The 20,736-nt window shown below is 39.6% G+C and overlaps 1 protein-coding gene across 3 annotated transcripts in view; it reads right to left on the bottom strand.

The window, feature by feature from the left end:
• Nucleotides 1-20,736, bottom strand: part of LOC132833420 (WD repeat-containing protein 7) — a 673,682-nt gene that overhangs the window by 356,578 nt on the left and 296,368 nt on the right. The gene's annotated exons all lie outside the window — the stretch shown is intronic.

Here is a 20,736-nt window from a genome sequence, read left to right as displayed (position 1 = left end):
TCAATATATTTCCAAGTCAGGACGGTGAGTGACTTGGTGGGGAAACTGTAGGTGAGGGTGTTCCATTTACCTGCCGCCCTTGTTCTTCTAGATGGAAGTGGTCATAGATTTGGAAGGTGCTGTATGAGAATTTTTGCAGTGCATTTTACAGGTGGTACACATTGCTGCTCCTGAGAGTCAGTGATGGAGGGAGTGGATGCTTGTGGATGTGATGCCAATCAAGCTGGCTGTTTTGTCCTAGATGGTGTCAAAGCTGTTGCGTAGCGTTGAAGCTGTACTCATCTAAGCAAGTGAGGAGTATATCATCACATTCCCGACCTGTGCTTTGTAGATGGTGGACAGGCTTTGGTGAGTGAGGAGGTGTGTTACTCGCTGCAATATTCCTCGCCTCTGAACTGCTCTTGTAGTCACTAGGTTTATGTGGTAGGTCCAGTTGAGCTTCTGGTCAATAGTAACCCCTAGACTGTTGATTGTGAGGGATTCAGTGATGTTAACTTCACTGAACGTCAGGAGCAGTGGTTAGATTGCCTCTTATTCGTGATGGTCATAGCTAACATTTGTGTGGTGTGAATGTTACTTGCTAGCTGTCAACCCAAGCCTGGACATTGTCCAGATTTTGTTACATTTGGACATGGACTGCTTTAGTATATGAGGAGTTGCAAATGGTGCTGACCATTGTGCTATTATAGGCGAACATACTCACCACTCTGACCTTGTGATGGAGGGAAGGTAATCGATGAAGCAGTTGAAGATGGTTGGGCCTAGGACACTACCCTGCATTGAGTACAAAACCAGGGTTGATCCCTTGGTTTGATGTAAATGGTGGGGGGTGGGTGGGGCGGAGAGAAGATATATCAGCTCATAGATTATGCTGGACGACAACTCTGCTGCTGTTGATGGCCCCCAGCACCTCATAACAATGCTGCTCCTTTAACAAGATTACGCTAGTCTTGCCTTTGTTTTTCCCCCAGAGAGGTTGCAAAAGCAGTGATTCTGAAAAGTCTGGATTAGATGGGTTTACAGCCACTTTGATTACAGCTAACCAATACTGCCTCAGGCCACAGGCTTTCAAGTTTAAAAGAAATACTTGCACAACGAAAGAATGGTGGCCAGTTGTTACAACTGGTTGTCTAAGTGGTAAGATTTCAATGATTCACAAAATGCACTTTTAACAAAGATTAAATGTTTCCTTACCTTATCTCATGATTAATGTCCTTCAAGCTATGTAACTATTGTATCACTCTAATGTATAGCAATGCCTAAGGTTCTTCGTGGACTGTGGTTAATTAGCTTCCTTTATCATGTTGCAATCTTCTACACTACTATTACCTCTTTCTTCAACCTCTTTCACTCCAAGGATAACAATTCCACTCGGTCAGCTTAATATTGTACTTGTAGCTAAAATCTCTCATCCTTAGAACCATTCTGCTAATTCTCTACTATACCCTTCCCAAGGGCCTCATGCCCTGCTTGAACGTGGTGACCAGAACTAGATCATCTGTCACTGAGCTAGAGCATTCTAAAGGCTCAATACAGTGTCTTTGCTTTTCTGCTCAGTAGCTGTACTTATGAAGCCCAAAATCACATATGCTTTGCTAACAACTCTTTCAATATATCCTAATAAATTCAAACATCTGTGTTCTTCACTGTCTGTATTGTCTTTCTCTTTTTGATCTGCCAAAATGTATCACTTAACATTTCTCCACATTAAATTCCATCTGCCATTGTCAGCCCATTCTGCTAATTTATGTTTAGTTAAACAATTGTTAGAGTTCTCACTGTTTCAAGTCTGGTAACATCAGCAAATTTTGAAATTTCATTCTGAATTCCAATATCCAGTGATTCTGACATTAGAGAGGTAACCACATTAAAAGGTTTTGGAACATCCTATGATTGTGTAAAGCGCAATATAGTTTTCTCCTTCTTACTAATTTTTAAATGTATCAGCAAAGTTTTTGATGTGTAAAAAACATTAGATATATATTAAAAACTGGCCACATTTAAGTACATTTAGACATCTTAAACCTAAGGAATTGTATGTAGCTGGAACCTTGTTCAAATTATGAAGCTATGAGACTTCCAGTGCCATTGTATGATAGCCAATTATATGATGGTGATCACAGTCGTGCTGATTCAGCAAACCTGATCTCAGAGGCAAAACTACGATAATTAGCTGTTCAGCTCTTTTGGCAATGGTATCTGCAGAACAATGCAAAATTATCAAATTGTCATGTGATATATGTAAATATTTAAGTAACTGAACAACCTCCTAGAATCTCTGCACTATAACAATGATATACAGTGTAGAAATCTTAGTTTTGTTAATGAAAAGAAGCAAAACTTTATAAGGTACAACAAAAATAAAGCAGTAAATAAATAGCTTACTTGTGGATTTTACTGCAGAGATCTGCTGAGATGATACATTTAAACCACCCGATTTCCAATAGCTTGTGCTTTGCTTGGGATTTTCTTTGAATCACTATTCCCTTCAGAAACTTTTACACAATAAAAGGCTGAGACTCTCAAATATCTGTAAATTATTTTACAAGTATTTTCAAACAACCAGAAGCTGTATTGTGAACTAAATATCAATCCCAGACTTGAGCAAAATAAAACTTCCAACTTTTATTTTCACTATCTATCAAAATAAAATTGCACTGAACCGGAATTAAAACAGATATGTTTAATTAGCCATCACCACTACTCAGATCAATCTGAAAAGTTATTGCAATTGCTTTCTCCTGAAGAACACATGACAGGTGCAGTTATGTGTAGACTTCTTCCCCTCGCTTTGCATGAGCTATTGCCCAATATCTTGCAAGGTCTACAAGTGAGTAACAGTTGAGGCCATCTGTCAGTCTGAATAGCCAGATCTATGACCTACTGCTGAATACAATGATCATGCCAAATAAGTCAGGCACTGACAAAGTTCCTGTTGAGTTCCATTTAAAGAGCTTAGACAAACGGAAGAACTTGCTTCAGACCCTGTTGACATGCATTTCTTGAAGTAGTCTCATGTAAATCTGTCCCACAATGATCAAAGGACCTTTTAATTTGAACTTCATTACTTCTTAGAAGCCATCAGCACCACCTGTCAGACCTTAACCGTAGTTGGAAATATTAAACCACAATCCTATCCCTGCATACCCCAAAAGGTTTCTCTTTTTCAAGATTGACAAATGAGCATAACAGACTAGCATTGAAACACAAATTAGATCCTGGGAGATTTTTCTTTCAATTGTAATGATCAATTCACATGCATTGAACAAAACACAAACAGGGCATTTCATACAAATATTTAAGTCTCTTCAACATGCATCTTTCACATACATAAAATAAAATAACTGAAACGTAAAGCTAAACCATTTGAAAAACAATTATAAAGCCAGTCTATTTATTCAACTATTAAGCTGAGGGTATGCGAGAGGGAAGCAGAAGATGAATGCGGAGGGCAGGGCGAGTCAAGACAGCAAGGAGGGGAAGCTCAGAGGGGAGGGGTGCAGAGGCAGTGGAGGGTGGGAGGGGACAAGATAGCAGAGGGAAGAGATGTCAATAGAGGAGAGAGGCAGCAATTGAGAAAAGAAAAGGATATGATGGAGGACAGAAGTCAAAGAAGACAGAAGAGGAAATTGAGATGATAGGATGGGTAGATTAACGATTTGGATGGATGGAAAGGGTAGGGAAAGGAGAAGAGGTGATGCAAGGTTGAAGAGATGGCAATAGAGGAAAATAAGGGAAGCAATGAAGAAGGGAGGGAAGGCAAAGTAGAGGAGAAAGTGGAGTCAGTGAGGACAGAGCAAGGAAGGGGGAGGGTGAACAGCAGCAGAGGAGTACAGAGGGAGGAAGTATACTAAAGTGGGAAGGAGACAGAATATAGTAAGGATGCGTAGGGATGATGATATATGATACTTACACTGTGCTGCCCTTTCTCACAAATCCCAATCACCCATCATCTCTATACTTGCTGATCCAGTTATTTAATTGTGTTGAGCCATGTTATCTTTGGGGCATGTGAGACTTGAACCAGGGGCTTGTGGCCATGAGGTAGGGACACTACCTGTGCCACAAGCCTCCTATGCTCACTAATCTACATTACATCCCAGATTTGAAATGGCTTAATTTTAAAATTATCGTGCCTGCTTTCAAATACCTTCAGAGTCTAATTCCATTCAGCACACCATCACCCCTGAGATATCTGGGTTCCTCTAACCTGACTTCTAACTTAAATCATACTTTCATTTTCAGCCATACCTTCAGTTGCCAACTATAAAAGTTCGGGAATTTCCATCCTAATGTTTTTTAATTCTCTATCATCCTTTAAGATGTTTCTTAAAGGTCTTTCATCATCTGCCGTCTCTCCTTACATGGCTCAGTGTCAAATTTTACGTCTCTCTTGATAATTCTCTTGAAGTACTTTGAGAGGTTTTTTTTTTACATCAGTGGTGCAATAGAAACTCAAGCTTTTCTGCTGAAATGGTAAAGAAAATGGCAGTTATGTGTATACATTTGTGCTGGGGAGCCTGAGTACATTGTAGTATTGTATTGGTGGAAACAGAAAAGTGGAATAAAGAGAAAAAAAATTGAATAGTGTGTGAAAGTGCAGGGAACAAGGAATGGAGTTGGACGGGGGCAGACCATGCAGGGATGGGGTCGGATACGTTTTGGCGCCCATCATTTGGCCCCACCGTTTGGCTCTAAACTGTTTTGGCGCTCATTACTTTGGCGCTGATCTGTTTTGGTGCCAATTCAGAATTTTAAAAGGACTTGTTTGGTTAAAGAAGAGAGGATGACTAACGACCCAATGTAATTTTCTCAACCAGCAAGAGTTGAGAGTCAAAGCTGTAATGACCCGCTGTAGATTCAAATCTCGTTTTGTAATCATTTTCTCATTTAACAATTGTTAATAGTCATCTACTGCCTTGATGATACTTAAGCCCTTCTGTCTTCACATTGGAAAGCTGCAATACAACTTTCTTTCTATTTTCTTGTAGAGCTCATTCCAGAAATGGCTGAAAACATTGTAAGCAAGAGAGACAAACCGAAATTTTCACATGATGGTTATCTATGTGCGTTTGATCAACGTAGCAAAATGTAGAAATTTGTTTTTATAATGAATAGGTTAAAATTATGAACAAAAAAGAATTAGATTTATTTCTTACAATGCAATAAAAACGAATTTCTTACGGGCTCTACAAGATTGTTTTTTTGAATTGGAGCCCAAGTAATGAGCACCAAAACAGTTTAGAGCCAAAACGGCGGCGGCCAAATGATCGGCGCCAAATAGTCCCATTCCGGCAAGGATGGGAGTGGTAAAAGGAAAGAGAAGCCAAAGAGAGAAAGTAATGGAATGAAAAGAGGAAGGGTGCAAACTGTTGCTTTCACAAGGCTAACAGGTGGATACATAACAACTCACAAAGTACCTCCCTGGCCACATTTACATATTAATACCAGAATAGGTTATGCTGTCATTACTTTTGGAAGAAAAATAAAAGCAGATTGTAAGAGTTTTCAAAAGTATTTGAAGAATTAATAAAGTGAGCACTGATCAAATAAAGAGTGAGATTGGACCATTAATAATAGAAAATAAAGAAATGGCAGATACTTTGCATCTGCCTTCACGGCACAGGATCCCGGAAACAGTGATAAATCAGGAAATACAAGAAAAGGAGGAACTCAGGAAAATCATAATCCAGAGAAATGGTAAATTGCCGGCGATATGGGCTGATATATGCATGGGTTCTAATCCTAGGGTCTCAAAAGTAATAGCTAGTGACATAATCAATGTATTGTTTTAAGTTTCCAAACTCTCTTGAATAGTGAACAGTCCCAAAAGACTGGAAGAGAGCAAAGTAACTGCTTTATTGAAGAAGAAGAAACAGAAAGCAGACAACTAGAAGCTTGTTAACCTAACACCAAACATTAGAAGTTATTACTGAAGAAGTTATTGCAGGGCAGTTGGGTACATTTGAGATAATCAGTCAGAGTCAACATAGTACTGTGAAAGCGTAATCAGGCTGAATCAATCTTTTGGAGCTCTTTGAGGCAATAACAAATGCTGTGGATAAAAGAGAACTGGTGGTTGCACTACACGTAGATTTCTATAAGATATCTGGTATGGTGACATATCAGGTCATCCTAATGCATGAATCTTAGAAGGTTCATATATAGGTACAGTAGGTATAGTAATCAGGAAAGCTAATAGAATCTTATAGCTTATTGTGAGGAGAAATAAATGCAAGATCAGGGAGGTTATGTTTCAGCTACACAGGGCATTAGTGAGACTGCATCTGGAGTATTACATACTGTATTGGTTACTGTACTTAAGGAACAATGTTAATGGGTTGGTAGTGTGGTAATTTACAAAGAGGAAGACCTTAGATTCTGGACAATGTAAACTGGCTGCTGTGATGGGCAGAGCACTGGGAGATGATGTTTAATCCTACAAAGTGTGAGGCAATGCATTTTTAAAGTACTAAAAAGGCACGGAGTAGATAATTAATGTTAGGACTCTGGGAAGTAAAGAGAATGAGAGGAATCTTTGTATGCTTGTCCAGAAATCCTTGAAGTAACAGGGCAGATGGATAGGGTGGTCAAGAATGTATATCACACTTGCTTTGATGAATTGCGCAACCTGCTGGGCTTGAAAAGATTCTAACTTCCCCAGAAACAAACCCAACGATCCAGGAATCTATAGGCTCCCTTCCTGTTCCAAATCTTCAGTCATACATTCATGTGTTCCATCTGCCTATGCCTATCCTCACTAACATGTGACATTGGAAGTAATCTGGAGAGTACGGCCTTTGAGAGCCAGATTTTTAAGCCAACTTTTCATCAAAACTCTCCAACTTAAATGGAGACTTTTGGAGAGCTCCCATGTGTCAAAGAAATACCATGTGGAATCTTCAACTCCCTCAGCAATTTGTTGGAAGTCTGCAGCAATGGGAATTTCCTCAGGCCCCCATGCACAAGCTCCATCTATGCCAGAATACCAACTGTCTAGTATTGGAATACCTGAGCCTTTTTTGCATATACTCCATTAGAAATCATCCTATGTGTTATTGGACTATCAGAGGGTTCAGATTTCAGTGAAGACCATAAGATGTAAGAGTAGAATTGGGGCATTTGGCCCATCAAGTCTGCTCTGCTATTCGATCATGGCTGATAGGCACAACAGTGAGCCAGTTGCGTCTTGTGAATGAACAATGTACTCCCATTTGGGATTATTGTGTCTCATAAAAGGTTTCAGTTATGTTAACTTAATGTAGCTGAGGTTACGCTGCCAATAAAAAAAAACTGGACATTTTAAAGTTGCATATAACCCTTAAGTTCCGTTTCTCATATTTAAGTTATATGTAACATACAATGAATAAATCTTTGACTTGCAAAGTAGAACAAAAATAAATTCCAAAATATCAGAAAATTTAAAATGCCAAAAATCAAAACTCACGAAGGGAACTGTACAAAATTTCAGTCTTTCAAAGATATAAGAATCTCTCCCCTCAGTGTTCACGTTCCACTTCAGCTTCAAGTGCTACAAATTACTCTTCTCTGTACAGTACTCAATTTTATCCTTTGTAATAAAAGTGATTGAATGCAGGGAATACCTTGATTCATATATTTCAATGCCGACTTCAATCCAGTCTTTCAAGCCAAAAATAAATGAATCCTGTAAATATTGTGAGCATTTTAAATATTAAATAAAAAGTTCCCTTTATTGGGAATGCAACATCAGTTAAAACACTGAGAAAAAGAGAAATTATGACAATTAACTCCCACTACTGCTTTTATATTGTTTCACTAGGTATATGCTGAAAATGTGTTGCTGGAAAAGCGCAGCAGGTCAGGCAGCATCCAAGGAGCAGGAGAATCGATGTTTCGGGCATGAGCCCGAAAACGTCGATTTCCTGAAGAAGTTTCCTGAAGAAGGGCTCATGCCTAAAACGTCAATTCTCCTGCTCCTTGGATGCTGCCAGACCTGCTGCGCTTTTCCAGCAACACATTTTCAGCTCTGATCTCCAGCATCTGCAGTCCTCACTTTCTCCTTCACTCGGTCTATGTCTACTATTTTAAGCGATTAGATTTTTTTCAGTGTTACGTCAGCTTTTTGACACTTAAAGATTTGTTCCATTTTGCAGACTGCCAGATATAGCGGTTTATCAGGGACTTGCAAAAGCTTCTTGCATTTATCATATTTCAAACAGATGTCACACAATTTCTTTAGCCTCTACTCTTTTACATCTGATTGTGAATACATTTCAGATGAGGGAAACCAGACTCCACCATTTACTTGAGTTGCTGGTACCCAGGAGTCCTCAACTGCTTTCAGTACTGCCACAGAGTTTTATTCTGTACTGGCCTTGTCTGTTAAACTTGGTTTGAAGGTTCAATCCAATGTTTAACCTTGTGTTTCAAACCAGAATGAGTAAGTAACATGTTTCAGGACAGATTATAAATTCTGAATTAAAACTGCCAGTTTTCAGTGCAAGTCACAGAGTGAAAAGACAAGAACAAATGTCTGATTAGCAAATGGTGGCATACAAATGATGACAATTAAGCAAAACGTGGATCACCGAGGGCTGGAACAAGATAATCTTCACATCCAACCACAGGCTTAAACGTGTTACGAACATTTTTCTGAATATATGTCACATTTTAGTTTGCTTTGCTAAATAATATTCAAAGTGGGACCACATGTTAAAAAAAGGTTCTTTGATGTTTATTCATTCAACTCATATCGTAAAATTCTTAAAACATTAAAGTTGTTATTCAACAGCTTGCTAACAATGTGTATTATGAGCAATGAAGGCAAGATTACAATGCTGCAACCCAGGAGTATGCCCGAGTAAAAGATATATGTTTGGAAGTAGATATGTGGACACTGCAAAGTCAACCTGGAGTCTACGGCAAAACTCAGATCTCTAAAATGTATTTATAATTCACAAGCATTTTTTGCCTTTCACAGCTTCAATAAATTCACACTGTACAGCAGTTACTATAAAATCTCAACAGCTATCTCCTGGATGATTATGTAATTTATTTTCTTTCAAAAACAGATTTTTTTACTGGAAGTGTTAGGCTACTTTTTAAATTAACATTACACAGACTATTTTCTGATCAAACCCAAACTCAGTGGTTAACCTTGTGTCACAAATACATGCAGTCAGCATGGACTGCAGGAAAAAAATCCTGATTCCTGTTTGTGGAATAGCATTTATCCCAGGGTCATGGGACTCAAAGCAAGAGCTACTATCTGGTTGCTACCAACTTCCCTCTAGTGGCAATCACAAGAGAAACATGTTCATGTCTGTTTTTACCACAGGAACCATTGTAATTTATACAGGACACTGACGACATAAAAGCCTTCATTCGTGCAAACAAAGAGAGAAAGTATTTATGCATTTCTGAACAATATCAATCGAAAACATTGTAACAAAACAGTGAGACAGCAGATTTTAACCAGAATAGGCAATATGTTATAGCAAACTATCCAAAAGAATGATTTGGAGATGCCGGTGTTGGACTTCACCTGATGAAGGAGCATCACTCTGAAAGCTAGTGTGCTTCCAAATAAATCTGTTGGACTATAACCTGGTGTTGCGTGTTAATAACTTTATCTAAAAGAATATTGTTGTATTTTCCTCAAAACTAGCTGAAAGAAGAAAGCATGATTGAGTTGTCAATTCCATTCCACAAATGACCAAATAACTGGATCAGCCATAATGCATAACCCTACAACTCATTTCAAAATTTAATTCCAACCCGATAAAAACGTGGAGACTTTTTACATTTCTTTTTCGTGTGATGTAGGCCTTGTTTTCAATCCCAATTGCGCTTTAACTGAGTGGCCTGCTAGGTCATTTCAAAGAGCTGTTTAGAGTCAACCAAACTATTGTGGATTTGGAGTTGCATGTAACCAGGCCTAGTAAGGATGTCAGATTTCTTTCTTAGAAGACATAAGTGATGATGACAATCAGTAATAGTTTCATGACTACCATTACTGATGCTAGCTCTCAATTCCAGATTTATTAACTTAATCTAAATTCCACCCGTTGCCATGGTGGAAATTGAACACATGTCCCTGGACAACTGAGCCTCTGAGTCACCAGTACAGTGACACTATCATTACCCCATCAACTATTGCTCTGAATTAGGAGTACAAACTTCAAAATAAATCTTCACAATGCTATAGAGATAGATGGTGTGACTCTGAACAGGACTCCGAGTACAAGTTCAAAGACGGCTGATTGTATTAAATAAATAAGAAGGAACTATATTTCTTGCGCCTGCAGACTGAAGAATTCCTCACATGAAACAAAATCTTTTGCCCAACAATTCAAACAGATGATCAATAATATTTTCCTAGTTCCTTACACTACAAGCAAAATGTCCACAGCCTCCACCTCAATTCTTAAACTCATTTCTTGCTTCTTCGTCTGATCACACAAAATCAATTTCACCTCTTACCAGGGAAATATTCTCATTAAAAAAAATAAACAAATGACCTTTAAAAGTTTACTACAAAAATACACATCCAGCTTTTGCAAGTTATTTTGACAAAAATGACACATTTATTTTGGATCTTCTCCATTCCTCTAAAATTAGGAGTACAAGGAATATTAATGGAATATCATTTGGCTACTGAAATGTCCGAAGTAGAAGTGAGGGACAGAATATTCAAATTAAGTAAAGGTCAGGATAAAAGGTATGCAAAGTTCCAAAGGTCTTCCTGGATTAGTAATGGCATAAATCAAGCTGAATGGAAAAATATGATGCAAATTCCAAGTTCCAATGGCATGATGGCAACTAAGTTGTTATCGCTGGTATAAGAAAGGAAAGGGAAAAGAACAAAAAAAAACTTTGCCAAATGTATTTATGCTTTCCTTTAGGCATAAGGACAGCACACAACAAAAAGCAACAACCTGCGTGCATAAAATGTTTAGCTTATATTAGTGTGATTCTCCAAATCTAACGAACAAAAATATTGGATATTTAAGACACAATATATCATAATTGTGAGTATGTTCAGTGAGCTGGTAAGTTGATTTCCAGACATTGCGTCCCCTGTCTAGGTGACATTGTCAGTGAATTGGAGCCTTCTATGAAATGTTGCTGGACTGTCTCTTCTGGAATTTATTTAGTTCTGTTCATTCCAGTTACCGGTTCTGGGTGTTCGTTGTAGTGGCTGGTATACTGCATCTAGGTCTATGTGCTTATTGATGGAGTCTGTTGATGAGTGCCATGCTTCTAGAAATTCTCTGGCTTTCCTCTGTTTGACTTGTCCTATGATTATTGTGTTGTCCCAGTCGAATTTGTGGTTCTTGTCATCTGTGAGCGTGGCTGCTCAGGTTAGTTGGTCATCGCATTTAGTGGCTAGTTGGTGTTCATGGATGCAGATTGCTAGTTGTCTGCCTGTTTGCCTGATATAGTGTTTTGTGCAGTCTTTGCATGGAAAGTTGTAAATTATGTTTGTCTTGCACATGATGGGTATCGGGTCTGTCGGTTTATGGGCTGCCATTAATCCCAGTGATCAGAGAAGTCTGGCTGTCGGTTCCGAGACAGTTTTTATGCAAGGTAGTGTCGCTAGTGAATCAGGCGTGGCAAATCCTCGTCACACTGTTTATCTGTTAGGCATCTGCAGATGACATTGCGGGGATATCTGTTCTTGGCAAATATACTGTCGAGGTGTTCTTCTTCTTCCCTTCATCAGTCAGGAGTGCTGCAGTGTGTTGTGGCCCTTTTGAACATGGTCCAAATGCAGCTTCCCTTGTGTATGCTCGGGTGGTTGCTGTTGTAGTGCAGGACTAATCGGTGTGTGTAGTTTTCCTGTACGCTTTTGTGGTGCATTCACCATTCTGTGTTCTTTCTACCATCACATCCAGAAATGGGAGTTGATTATGGGTTTCCTCCTCTCTCGCAAACGCGATCCCTGTGAGCATGGTGTTGATAATCCGAAGGGTGTTCTTGATTTCTGTTCTCTTAATGATAGCAAAAGTGTCATCCAAACACCCCATAAACCGACAGCCACGCTCAGACAACGATTCACCAGGACAAAAGATCCTAAACCTATCACGTGCAAGACTAACATAATTTGCAAGATTCAATGCAAAGATTGCATGAAACACCGTATAGGACAGTAGACATACAACTAGCAATCTGCATCAACCAACACAAACTCGCCACTAAATGCCATGACCAGCTGTCCCTAGTAACCATGCACACAGATGACAAAGACCACAAATTCAACTGAGACAACACAACAATCATAGGACAAGCTAAACAGAGGACTGCCAGAGAATTTCGAGAAGCATGGCATTCATCCACAGACTCCATCAACAAGCACGTAGACCTAGACCTAATATATAAGCCACTAAAACAAACAACCAGAACCAGCAGGAACGGAACCAAATAAGCTTGAGAAGAGACAGTACAGCAGCGCTTCACAAGAGGCTCCAAAGCACTGACAATGTCACCTAGACAGGGGACGAAATGTCTGCAAATCAACTTCCCAGCTCAGTGAACATACCCACAACTACAACACCTGGCACCTGAGCTACAAATCTTTACACAAACCTTGAATACAATACCATTGTGAGACATCTATGTATTTGACTGAACTCCACATTACAGCTAAAGATATCACAGCACTTCGCAGCACAAGCCGTCATTTGGCTTATCGTGCACACGCCTGTCCTATCGCAGTAGCCTTGCAAAATCTGGACAATTAAATATTTACCCTATTCCCTTTCAGAAAAAGTTATTATTTAATCTGCTTTCATCACCTTTTCAGGCAGTATATGCTCACCATAATTAAAACAAGCATCTGTTAGAGTTACAAGATATTTTTGGTGCCAAAACCAATCAATGCAACAATAAAAACACAACATGAGGGAATCCTACAGACTACATCTTTGATTTTAAGCATCTTATTTATGTACTACAATACTGATTACTCAGCAAGCACTGAAATATCATCTATCCAGTATGTCTGATGTTAGGAAGTATGAGAGAATAGCTCGAAATATATTCCCAGCCATCACCTCTTTTGTTGAACAATCCCACTTTCACCAAATTCTTTGAATCTGGAACAATGTGGTTAGCTTAGAATACAAAAAAACTTCTGAAAATATGTCCTCCTGTTTAATCATATTTCAGAGACAGTCAATTGATTCATGTCTTACAATATAGAAGTGCCATGTGCCAGCTTTAATTGCAATTCATAATACAAAAAAATGTGAATACCAACAATTTAGCATGGAAAGAATTTTATTTATATATCCTCTTCTATGTCTCCTGATATATTCTTCTGGTGACAGGTTGCTGAATTCCAAAAACAAAAACTAAAACTTGAGAGATTGCTTCAATCTTCTTCTACTGAGTTCGGATTTCTTTTCATTTTTTTAATCCCCATTTCAGGTATACATAACAGATGTTATTCAAAAGTTTAAAATACTTCAGTTGACAAAAGGAAGTTCTCAGAACACATGGTACAATTGAATGCCAGGGTACAAAGAAATGATGTGGGAGTAATAGGTTATTTGCAACACAGCTTGAGTTTTGTGTGGTTTTCTTCTTGAAATAAGATGCAATCTCTTGGAATGACCCTGAGAAAGAATTGATACTACAACTGCTACCTTTGGACAGCTCATATTAGTCCATAATTGTATCCAGTTCACAAAAAGGTTAGGCTTGCTTTCACTCAAACAAAAAGAAAATTAATTCCTTTCTCCTTTTTCAATACTTCATAGGGAAACAATGCAGTATGTATGAGCATACCGGCTATTTTGAAAACATTATGGATTTTTATACTTTACATATTTTCATGGAATTTCAAATGTTACATACAATACAGCACAAAACAGGCTCCTCCATGGCAACATTTACTTTCTACTCAAGCCTCATCCCTATTGTTCCACAGCTAACATGTATTTCCTTCTTTCTAACACGTTTATCTGGTCTTCTCTGAAATGCATTTGACACAATCAGCCTTAATCTCTCTCTTGTAATAAGTTCCATGTTCTCACCATTCACAGGTAAAGATGTGTCTTTTGAATTTTTTAATTGATTTCTTGGTGACTACCTTATATATTGAAAGTCCTTAGTCTTGCTCTTTCACAAAAGTGGAAAAAACACTTAGTTAACACATGGTTAAGGCTGCATATGGGATACCTGCCTTTATTAGCCATGGCATAGATCTTAAGAGCAGGGAGGTTTTGTTGCAACTGTATAAAAGCTTGGTTATGCCATAACTAGAGTTGTGTGTGCAGTTATGGAATCAACCTTGTAGGAGGGATGTAATAGCACTGGAGAGTGTTTAGAGAAAATTTACTAGGATGTTGTCTGACTTGTGAGTTTTAGTTATGAAGAGAGATTGTATAGGCGAAGGTTATTTTCCTTAGAGTATGGGTGACTGAGGAGAGCATGACTGAGATGTATAAGATTATGAGGGGCACAGATGGGAAGAAGCTTTTCCCGTTGGTGGAGAGATCAAGGGACATGGGTTACAGATTTAAGGTAGGGGCAAGAAGATTTAGAAAGGGATGAGAGGATTTTCTTTTGCCCCCCCCCCCCCCCGAGAAGATCGAGAGAATTGGGAACTCAATGTCTGTAAGGGTCTGTAACCCTCATGACATTTCAGAAATATTTAGATGCCCACTTATATGTCAAAGCATGGAAGGTGTAATAACTCCTGCAAGGTCCATGATGAAATCACTGATTAATCTCCCTGACTAGCTCAATGAGTATGAGTTCTCTTGGTCACAGACAATGGTCTATCTTGCTGGAATTCATCGCCTGAGCTCTTTAAAAAGCAGACAGTGGTCACTCAGTTGAGAGTAACAGCATTTCAAACTTTAAAAACATACAAAGCAGACCCAAGAGCTAAAACGAAAAGAAAGAAAGCAGATCCAAGGGTTTTTGGGCAACAGTGGTTAAAGACCTTGTCTTTCAGCCAGGAAGCCTTGATTCAAGTCTCACCTGTTCCAGAGATGTGTAATAACATCTTGATTAGGTGGATCAAAAAATATCATAACACAGACTGCACCTCCTCCCACCCCCACTCCTGTAAAAATGCAATTTCTTACTCCGAATTCCTCCGCCTTCACTATATCTGCTCCCAAGATGGGCAATTCCATTCCAGGACATCCCAGATGTCCTCCTACTTCCATAATTTCCCCATCCTTGTTATCAACAATGCCCTCAATCACATCTCCTCCACCCCACCAATTTCAACAAGGAAAGTATCCCTCTGGCCCTCACACTGCACTCCACAACTCCCCCTCCCACTCCCGATGACATGTCCATTCTGGGCCTCCTCTACCGCCTAAACAAGACCACCCACAAACTGGAGGAGGAACACCTCATCTTAAACCTCAGGAGCCTACAAACACACAGCCTCAACATTGAATTCACCAGTTTGAAAATCACCCCTCCCCCTACCCCATCCGGGATCCAACCCTCCGACTTGGCTCTGTCCTCTTGACCAAACCTATGCATTGTCCTTCCCGACTGCCTGCTCCACACATCCCACCGGCCTATCACAATCATCACCTATCTTCATCCATCTATTGCCATCCCAACTACCTTTACCCTAGCCCCACCACTTTCCCCCTATTTATTTCTCAGCCCCTTTCACCCTCCCCAGTCCTGATGAAGGGTTAAGCTTGAAGCATTGATTCTTTTGCTCCTCAGTTGCTGCCTGACCTGCTGTCCTTTTTCCAGCACCACATTAATCGCTGGAAAGGTTTGTGTCTTCAACACAATGTAACCTCAGAAGTTTTTTTTTGACTAAAATAGAATAGCTCATAATTTTTGTTGTTGAAAATCACTTACCAATTATATGCACTCACTGAGGGGCAGACAATTCTTTCACTGAGTGGAATATATTTTGATTGCATTCTTCTTTGAAATGTATCACCATCGCTATTATATATCAATGTTAGACTAATAAAACAAACAACAATATTGGCCAAATTTCAGTCTCTGATCCTCAAGAATGATTTTCTTCCATTCTACTAACATGCCCTTTGTCCTTACAACTGTCCTTCTCAATTAACACTGTACATGTCTGGTCACAGTTACCCTTGATTATTAGACTACACCATATCACCAACCAAAGTTTTGTCATGCTTCCAAGAAAACAAAACAAACAAAAACCCTACACTTTTGACATGGCAAAGTAAAAATGTATTGTGGAGATGGTTGGCAGTTGTATCAATGTCAAAAGTGTAGTGGAAAAGCACAGCAGGTCAGGCAGCATCCGAGGTGCAAAAGAATCGGCGTTTTGGGCATAAACCCTTCACCACAGGGAAAAAACTTCATCTATTTATCCTGTCCATGGCCCTCATTATTTTATGAACATTTATAAGGTCACCCCTCAGCCTCCAACATTCCAGGGAAAACAGCCCTAGCCTGGTTCAGCCTCTCCCTGTAGCTCAAATCCTCCAACCCTGGCAACATCCTTGTAAATCTTTTCTGAACCCTTTCAAGTTTCACAATATCCTTCCAATAGGAAGGAGATCAGAATTGCATGCAATATTCCAACAGTGACCTCACCAATGTCCTGTACAGCCACAACATGACCTCTCAACTCCTGTACTCAACACTCTTGACTGATAAAGGAAAGCATACCAAACACCTTCTTCACTATCCTATTTACCTACGACTCCACTTTCAAGGAGCTATGAACCTGCACGCCAAGATCTCTTTGTTCAGCAACACTCCCTAGGACCTTACCATTAAGTGTATAAGTCTTGCTAACATTTGCTTTCCCAAGATGCAGCACTTCACATTAATCTAAATTAAACTCCATCTGCCGCTTCTGAGCCCACTGGCCCATCTGATCAAGATCCCGTTGTAATCTGAGGTAACCTTCTTCGCTGTCCACTAAACTCCCAACTTTGGTGTAATCAGCAAACTTACTAACTACACCTCTTATGCTCACATCCAAATCACTTATATAAATGATGAAAAGTAGAGGACCCACCACCGATCCTTGTGGCACTCCGCTGGTCACAGGCCTCCAGTTTGAAAAACAACCCTCCACCACCACCCACTTTCTTCTACCTCTGAGCCAGTTCTGTATCCAAATGGCGAGTTCTCCCTGTATTCCATGAGATCTAACCTTGCTTACCAGTCTCCCCTGGGGAATGTTGTCAAGATAAGGAGAATTTCTTCTCTAAGAAGATATTTTCAAGGTCATGATTTGGAGGTGCTGATGTTGGACTGGTATGTACAAAGTAAAAAATCAAACAGCACCAGGTTATAGTCCAACAGGTTTATTTGGAAGCACTAGCTTTCAGAGCACTGCTCCTTCATCAGGTGGTTGTCAAGATGATTGATAGAGGCACTCATACACAGTATACTTGCAACACTGGAGTTAAACCAACTATTTAAATTTTGAAAAACTCATATTTTATTGTGCTTTTCATCATATCCAAGCATTGCATAGCACTTCACAGCAGACTAATTTCAAAGTGCAGTCATTGTTGTAATGTAGGAACCACCACTCCAAATCTGAACACAGCAAGCTCTCACTGCGTGTAATGCGATAATGGCCAGAGATTGTTTTTTAAGCATTGAATGACTGAGATGCATGAAATAGTGTTATATGGGACCAATTGCCATATACCGATCCATTAGTCTATTCTCGATCATTAGTAGAGTGATGGGAGGTGTCATCAATAGTACCATCAAGCAGCAGCTGCTCAGCAGTAACCTGCTCAATGACGCCCAGTTTGGGTTCCACCAGAGTCAGAGTCACTCAACTCCTGACCTCATTACAGCCTTGGTTCAAACATGGACAAAAGAGCTGAATTCCAGAGATGAGATGAGTGCCAGCCCTTGACATCAAAGCTGCATTTTACCGAGTGTGGCATCAAGGAGTCCTAGCAAAAGTAGAATTAATGAGTATCGGGGATAAACTCCACTGGTTAGAGTCATACCTAGCACGAAGGAAAATGGTTGTGGCTGTTGGAGGTCATCTCGGCAGGAGTTCCTCAGGGTAGTGTCCTAGGCCCAACCATCTACAGCTGCTTCATCAATGAACTTCCTTCCATCAGAAGGTCAGAACTGGAGATCTTTGCCAATGATTGCATAATGTTTGCGATCCTCAGATACTTAAGCTGTTCATGTTCAAATTTAACAAGCTTCTGGACAATATCCAGACTTGAGCCAACAAGCGACAAATAACATTTGCGTCATACAAATGCCAGGAAATTATTGTTGCCAATAAAAAACAATCTTAATCTTGACATTCAAAGGGGTTATCATCACTGAATCCTCCAACATCAATAGGTTTGGGGTTACCATTGACCAGAAACACAACTGCACTCACCATGTTAACACAGTGGCTACAAGAGCAAGTCAGAGGCTAGGAATACCGTGACAAGTAACTCACCTCTTGATTCCGCAAAGCCTGTCCACCATCCAACAGGTTCAAGTAAAGCATGTAATGGAATACTCCCCACTTGACTGGATGGGTGAAACTCCAAAAAGCTTCACACCAATCCACGACAAAGCAGCCCACTTGACTGCCACATCCATAAGCATCCACTCCTTCCATCACCAATTCTCAATCTACAAGATGCACTGAAGAAATTCACCAAAGGACCTTAGATAGCACCTTAAAATATCCAGACACTTCCATCCAGTAGCATAAGATTCTTAAGGGAGCTTGACATGGTAAATATGGAGGATTGTTTCTCTTTTTGGGAGAGTTGAGGACCATAGAGTAAATCTCAGAGAAAGTGGTCTTACAGTTAAGGCAGAGATGAGGGGGAATTTCTTTTCTGTGAGGGTACTGAAACTGCAGCAACTGTAGAATTCTTTACAATCCAGGGCTGTGGAGTTTAGGTCATTAAGTATGGTTAAGCCTGAGATCGAGTAGACAGAATTTTAATGAAATTGGGAATCAAGTGTTCCGAGGAAATGGCAGGAAAGTGGTGTTGAGGATGATCAGATCAGCCATGACCTCATTGAATGGCACAGCAGACTCAATAATTGTTCTGATCAAGGATTACTAGTAAAAGGATCCTTCTCTTGCTGAACTCATATACCACAAGCAAAGAGAGTTGCAGTTATTTGAGGCAAATTCTCTCAGTCTTAATTCATCATTGGAGGAGTTTTTCAGACCTAGGCCTAACTAGCTTCCATAAGGAAAAAGGTTCTGTGATCACTGGACCGTGTTCGGTTCCATTTACAATTTTTCAGATAATGATTCAGTCAGTGCTCTTGCGAATATCTAGTTCTTGGCTGATCTGTTTTTGAATATAAATTCCAGTTTAAGAATTAAAATTTTAGTTGTGGCAAATTAAGTTGGGAAACAGATAAGCAACCTTGAGGTGAATGGAATTAAAACAAGCTAGAAGTTTATTTTGCTTACAACAGCAGAGTCACGTCAATTTAAGATCTTTAACAGTTAGAAAGAATAAGATCATAATACAGCAGGTGATCTTATTTTGTTGAAAAACTGGATATATGACACCTTCAATTATTCCAGTAAAGGATAGGCCATTTATAGAGTTTCCTAGAATTAACCAATACTTTGGAATTAAAGCTAGTTAACTTGTATTCCAACCTGGCAGATGCTGTGTATATTGCACTAACCTGGAGCTCTGTAGGATTCTTTGTATTGAATTTGTTGCTGTCAACTCAATCAGTGCATAGCCAAAAGGAAGGAATAAATACAGAGAATGCTGTAGAAAGAAACAATTGTGAAGAGAGAAACAAAATTAACGTTTTGAGTCCAATAGGACTCTTCTCAGAACCGAGACTTCTTGATGTTTGGAAAACAACAAGAGACAGCGTTAGTATTGTGTCTTACGTAACTTGTTGCTCCTTGGAGGTCAATCATTCTGTAATTCTACAGTAATCCTCTGAGTGAAAGGCAGTTAACCCTGATACAGTTTGAGCTCTAGTTACAGTTTTAAACTTTAATAGTGGGCTAAGGCTGTTTTCTGATGTTTTATGCCACTGAACAGGGATCACAAAGAAGCCAATGTTTGAATTGTCGTGTCTGGAGTTGTGAAGTTCTAAAGGAGCATCAGAGGGGCACTTAGCCAAAAGCTGAGCTGCCACAAAACATGGCATCTCAGAGATCAGCTAGAACACTGATTTCTCTTCCGACTGTATGAAACAAAAACTGCAGCATTCGGGTTTGTGACTTTCTCAGCAAAAGTGAATGAACATTCAAGGTGTAATCTAACAGACAACTACCTCACTATCATCATTCTTGGGGTTGTCATTAATAAATAGCTCAACTGATGCAAGTCAGGATGAGCATTTTGTGGTTCGTGGCTAACCACCCAAACCGACCCCCAACACACATCCATGCCCCTTCCCCCTCAAAATCTTTCTACCAGTTCAAGGCTATGTCAGAATTGATGGAATACTCTTCATTTGCCCAGATAAATGGAACTTAAAAATCCACAATGGGCTTGGCCCCAGTAAGGAAATGCAGTGCACATGATCAGTAGCCAAACTACTGTCTTAAACATCCCCTCTGTTCACAAATATAATCATCATTAGCTGCACTCCAATCTCAGCAATATTTCCATTGGCAGTAACATAGCTCCAAGTCTGAAGGTTGTGAATTAAAATATTATTCCAGGGTCTTCAGCAAATGACCTTGGCTGACAGCACTAACAGAGTTCCTGTCTATTGAGTCAAATAGTGAACCAAGGCCCATCTGACCCCACCCTCCCCAGGTGGATGACACAATTCAAAAAGCAGGGTAGGTTT

Source organism: Hemiscyllium ocellatum, chromosome 1 (assembly GCF_020745735.1).
Source record: "Hemiscyllium ocellatum isolate sHemOce1 chromosome 1, sHemOce1.pat.X.cur, whole genome shotgun sequence".
Taxonomy (NCBI): Eukaryota; Metazoa; Chordata; class Chondrichthyes; order Orectolobiformes; family Hemiscylliidae; genus Hemiscyllium; species Hemiscyllium ocellatum.
Note: the sequence above shows the minus strand (reverse complement) of the source record. Positions and strands in the feature narration are given on the sequence as shown.